The sequence below is a fragment of the Physeter macrocephalus genome, chromosome 14 (genome assembly GCF_002837175.3).
Source record: "Physeter macrocephalus isolate SW-GA chromosome 14, ASM283717v5, whole genome shotgun sequence".
In the NCBI taxonomy this organism is placed as follows: domain Eukaryota; kingdom Metazoa; phylum Chordata; class Mammalia; order Artiodactyla; family Physeteridae; genus Physeter; species Physeter macrocephalus.
Genome location: NC_041227.1, coordinates 70,152,195 through 70,158,273, shown reverse-complemented (window position 1 = coordinate 70,158,273; position 6,079 = coordinate 70,152,195).

Sequence of the window (6,079 nt, the reverse complement as noted above, 5' to 3'; positions counted from 1 at the left end):
TTGGGACTGTTTAAGACTTTCACACCACAGTAGCCTCATCATTCGGGGTCCTCCAGCAAGCAGACACCAAGACAGGAATTAGACACGCAGATTATGCGAAAAGCCCACGAGGGAAGATAGGAAGGAAGCAGGCACAGGCGGGGGAAGACATGAGACAGTAATGCAAGTCTGACCCCATGAAGGAGAGAGAAAAGGAAGGAAGGTCTGGGGCTGCGTGTGATGCTCTGACGAGGCCCAGCCAGGGCGCCAAGTCTCCCAGGAGCGGGCCTGCCTGAGTGTCCCCGGAGCGCTCAGACGGCTGGGAAGCACAGCCTCAGTGTAAAGGTAGCGATCATCTATCTCGGGGTGCTCCAGCTGGGGCCCAGCTGGAGCTCCGGAGGTGCATTTCCATGGCTGCCACATAGCAACGCCTTCACTGGTTAGAACCAAAGGCTTCCTGGGTTTGACTCACGAGGATGGCAAAACAATCACGCCGACACACATGGGCAGACACAGTGATCCACCCAGGAAATGCCGTTGGGCTCCTTGGCTTTCAAGCTTCAGCTGGACTCTCTCCACGGGCTCCACAGAAACACGCCCTCTGAAGCTGCTCACAGGAGGAGTGCAGTCCTTCTGGGGAGGATGCTGGGAGCTGTCACACTGCCAACGGGCAGGCGAGAAGGAGAGAGATGGGTGCAGGGCCAGCCACAGACATGGAGAGAAAACACAAGTCATCAGAGGAAAGAAGGGAGCACCCCACCCAGAAGACTGGGCCACGAGGAGGTAGGAAGAAGGCCCAGGGATATGGATAAGCTGAGCCGGGCTCCAGGAGGGGGGTTCAATGGCCTGCAATTGGTTGGACCATAACAGGGCTGAGATGCCAGGCCAAAGCAGGAGTGAGAGGCAAAGCTGGGCTTAGCAGAGAGACACGCCAGGATGCCCAAGACTGGCCACGGAATGCTGTTCAAGCACGTACACTAGAGAGAAACTGTGGCACGAGGCCCAATATTCTGTGCTTCCTCAACATCTGGGAAAAGCAGAAGGGCCTCCACTGGTCTAATTGCAAGTTGCCCTCCACCCTCTGCTCCTGTGGATACGATATGCCGGCCAAACCACTGCTCCTTATCAACTGACCAGGCACAGTTCCTGCTTTTCCTGAGTAGCGGGTCTCCGTTCCCTCCAGCTCATGGAATTATTCAAACAAGCCGGTCACATCTTCCTGTGGGAACCAGGGTTCACCTCACCCTCTTGAAACTACAAAGCCTGCCTTGCACAGCCCGTCCTTGTTCGTTCAGCTGCCCAGTGCAACCCCGTGTGGTCTTGTATGGTGTGCAATGTCCTCTTCCCCCCAGGCCATGAGTACGTGTGATTGAGAAACAGCTGTTGATCTCATCGGCCCAGTGTTTGGCCATCTCCCTAGCCCTAGGGCAGGAATCCCTCCCTCACCAATGGGATGATTCAGAGGTGACTGAAACAAGAACAGACTTCATCCATGCCCTCAAGGAGTCCAGCTGGGAAGACAAGATGCGAAAGATAACAAAGTGTTCAGTGAGCTGCCAGACCAGACAAGAAATCAGTCATTCAGCAAATAGGAAGTGAGCCCCCACTATGTGCCAAGCACTGCTCTAGGCCCTGGAAACACAAGTCTGAAGAAAACAGACAAACTCCCTGCCTCCATAGAGCTTATACTCTGGGAGCTCTAAGTGGTAGGGAGACAGACAATACGGGTTAGGAAGAAATCGAAGCAGAGTACAGGAGATGGAAGGACCAGGGTAGAGGTGGGGTTGCTATCTGGTTTACATAGGATGCTCGTGGGAGATCTCTCTAGTGAGGAGATATGCAGACAGGAACTTAAAGAACGTGAGGCAGCAAGCTGTGGGAGAAACTGAGGGAAAAGCATTCCCAGCAGAGGGAACAGCCAGGGCAAAGGCTGTGAGTTGGAGGAGAGGATGAGGGCTTGCTGTGCACTAGGAATTTCCGGAAGAGGAAGACTTGAGTAAACTTGGAGAATGGGCAAGTTTTGACCAAAGGAACTTGTGAGATCCTATGTGGACCTCTTCCATCAGCCCCTTATGGTGTGCCCAGGAGCTCAAGAGGTGTGTAAAGGGGGCCTGGCGATACCTGGACTTAGACTGCAGACTGGAGTCTGAGAAGTCTCTGCAGAGCCCCATTCCTACCCCTACTTTACAGGACTTGGACCTTAACAACTTACACCAGCTCTAGACCTGATTCCAGATTTCTCCAGCAATAGGACAGATTAGGGCTCATGTTAGGGGCACAGATGTTTGCCTCTATGTCCCCACCCACTTCTGTTGAGAACCAACAGCCTCCTTCCCACCGGCAGCATGGGGTTGCCCCCCTTCCACGAAGGAGCTCACCACATCCCTCCTCTCTCCAAGAGCAAGGCAGTGTGCTTAACACCATGAGAAACTCTCTGAGCCTCCTCCAAACTGCGGGGTTCTTCAGAGCCATCCTCTTCCACAGTCATCTGTTCATTTAACAATTATTGAGGTCTTACTCTGGGCAACTCTGCTGGGTGCTGGGCAGACAGAAATGAAAAGACGGACTTGGAGCTCGTGCGTGATTTATCCAGCCCGCCAAGATCCCTTGCAATCCCAAGGCTTACAGCTCTTCAGGGTTCCCAGAGGTCACTGGGCTCATTTAAATGCCCAGCTCCTGATCTCCCTGGTGGTCCAGTGGTTAAGACTCCTTAACCAATGCAGCTTCCAATGCAGGGGGTATGGGTTCAATCCTTGTTTAGGGAAGTTCCGCATACCACATGGTGCGGTCAAAACAAACAAACAAAAATAGTAATAAATGCCCAGCTCCATCACTAGGAGCCATGACTATGACCCCCCCCGGCTAAGCCAATGGAATAGCTACTCCTCCACCCTGAAGCAGACATCCTGCTGTAGACACATGGCCTCTACACACACACACATGCACACACACACAGAGCCCTTTCCCTGCATAGGATTTCTGCCTTCCAAGCTAGCTCCATTACCTCCTTTGTACTTTTACTGTGATTAAATTTATTTAATATATTACATATATGCATGCTGGTATAATACGTATATTATACATGTATAAAACATGCATAAGATGTATCTGTACACACTGAGGCATTTGTGGGTCAAGTGATGTAACACCTGGAATTGGCTTTAAAGTGCCTAATGCTCCCCCAAATTGGGAGGCATGCATATGTGACACAAAAATAGCAAAAGCAGACAATTGTTGAAGCTGGGGTTTATCATACTATTGTCTCTACTTTGGAGAATGTTTGAAAATTTCCAAAATTAAAAGTTAAACAGAAATAAATAAAGCAAATTGGCAAAGAATTATGAGCCAATGCCCAGGTAACTACCATGTAGGTCAACAAATAGAAAATTGCTGGCCCCCCAAATCCTCTGTCCCCTCACCACACAGAACCATTATTCTAGCTTCTGTGATCATCATTTCCTAAGTTGCTTTATAGTTTCACTACCTAAACAATCTAATCTAGTGTTGCCTGTAATTGAGCCCTGTAAATGGAATCACATAGTATGTGTTCTTTTGTGACAAGAGGGAGAACGTTGTGAAGATATGGGGAAAGAGCATGGCTGAACTGGGAAGTGTTTGTATGAATTGGGAAACTGAAGCCCAGAGAGGTGGAAGTCTCACCCCTGGTCCCACAAGATGAAGAGGCTGGATGCCAGGTCTCCTGACATCAGGGCAGAGCTATTCTGTTTACCTAACAGTTTTGTTCAAGGTCATATATTCAGCAGTAGGACTGGGAAGAGGGCCATCATAACAGCTTGAATGAACTTCATGAGGACTTCTGGCCACCAGGTGGATCTGCACACGAAGCAGGTTGCTCAAGGTGGATTTAGCTCAAGGAAGTATAGTTTGTAAGGGACCAAAGTACTTTCATACAGAAGTGACAGAGGACACAACTCCTAGGGAGTAACTTTAAGGACAGTATCATAGGAAGGGGAGCCAGTGCTTTACTTCACAGAAATTTATGCAGTATGTGACCTACGATGTAGGTAGGCTGAATCATGGCCCCCAACGAGTCCATGTGCTAATACCTAGAATCTGTGGATATTACCTTACATAGCAAAGCCTTTTCAGATGTCATTAAATTAAGGATCTTGAGATGGGGAGATTATCCTGGATTACATGGTGGTCCCTAAATGCAAGCACAAGTGTCCTTATAAGAGGGAGGAAGAGGGAGATGACAGATAGAAGAGGAGAAGGGAATGTGATCACAGAGGTAAAGATTGGAGTGATGCAGCCACAAGCCAAGGAACACCATCCCCCACCAACATAATAAGAAGCAAGGAACGAATTCTTCCTTAGAGACTGCAGGGAGAGCACAGCCCAGCCAACATCTTGATTTTGGCTCAGTGAAATTGATTTCAGACTTCTGGCCTCCAGAACTGGTGAGAGAAATCTGTATCGTTCTAAGCTACCAAATTTGTGGTAATTTGTTACAGCGGCTGTAGGAAAATAATACAGATGTATGTATTGACTATCTACAGTTCTAGGTACTTGTGATAAAAGAATCAATTAGACATAGCCCCTGATGTCAAGAATTCTAAATAGTCTGATGGAAGGAGAGATGTGTGAAGGAAGGCTTCCTTGGAGGAGGTGATGCTTGAGCCCAATCTAAAAACAATGAGCATTCTTTTTATCTTTTTTGGTCTCTGATTGCTGTGGCTAAAACTTCCAAAACTATGTTGAATAATAGCAGTGAGAGTGGGCAACCTTGTCTTGTTCCTGATCTTAGTGGAAATGGTTTCAGTTTTTCACCATTGAGGACGATGTTGGCTGTGGGTTTGTCATATATGGCCTTTATTATGTTGAGGTAAGTTTCCTCTATGCCTACTTTCTGGATAGGTTTTACCATAAATAGGTGTTGAATTTTGCTGAAAGATTTTTCTGCATCTATTGAGATAATCATATGGTTTTTTATCCTTCAGTTTGTTAATATGGTGTATCACATTGATTGATTTGTGTATATTGAAGAATCCTTGCATCCCTGGGATAAACCCCACTTGATCATGGTTTATGATCTTTTTAATGTGCTGCTCAATTCTGTTTGCTAGTATTTTGTTGAGGATTTTTGCATCTATGTTCATCAGTGATACTGGCCTATAGTTTTCTTTTTTTGTAACATCTTTCTCTGGTTTTGGTATCAGGGTGATGGTGGCCTCATAGAATGAGTTTGGGAGTGTTCCTCCCTCTGCTATATTTTGGAAGAGTTTGAGAAGGACAGGTGTTAGATTTTCTCTAAATGTTTGATAGAATTCGCCTGTGAATCCATCTGGTCCTGGGTTTTTTGTTTGTTGGAAGATTTTTAATCACAGTCTCAATTTCAGTGCTTGTGATTGGTCTGTTAATATTTTCTATTTCTTCCTGGTTCAGTCTTGGAAGGTTGTGCTTTTCTAAGAATTTTTCCATTTCTTCCAGGTTGTCCATTTTATTGGCATGTAGTTGCTGGTAGTAATCTCTCATGATCCTTTGTATTTCTGCATTGTCAGTTGTTACTTCTCCTTTTGCATTTCTAATTCTGTTGATTTGAGTCTTTTCCCTTTTTTTCTTGATGAGTCTGGCTAATGGTTAATCAATTATGTTTATCTTCTCAAAGAACCAGCTTTTAGTTTTATTGATCTTTGCTATTGTTTATGATTTCTTTCCTTCTGCTAACTTTGGGGGTTTTTTGTTCTTCTTTCTCTAATTGCTATAGGTGTAAGGTTAGGCTGTTATTTGAAATTTTTCTTGTTTCTTGAGGTAGGATTGTATTGCTATAAACTTCCCTCTTAGAACAGCTTTTGCTGCATCCCATAGATTTTGGGCTGTTGTGTTTTCATTGTCATTTTTTCTAGGTATTTTTTGATTTCTTCTTTGATTTCTTCAGTGATCTCTTGGTCATTTAGTAGCATATTGTTTAGCCTCCATGTGTTTGTATTTTTTACAGTTTTTTTCCTGTAATTGATATCTAGTCTCATAGTGTTGTTGCTGGAAAAGATACCTGATACAATTTCAATTTTCTTAAATTTACCAAGGCTTGATTTGTAACCCAAGATATGATCTATCCTGGAGAATGTTCCATGAGCAC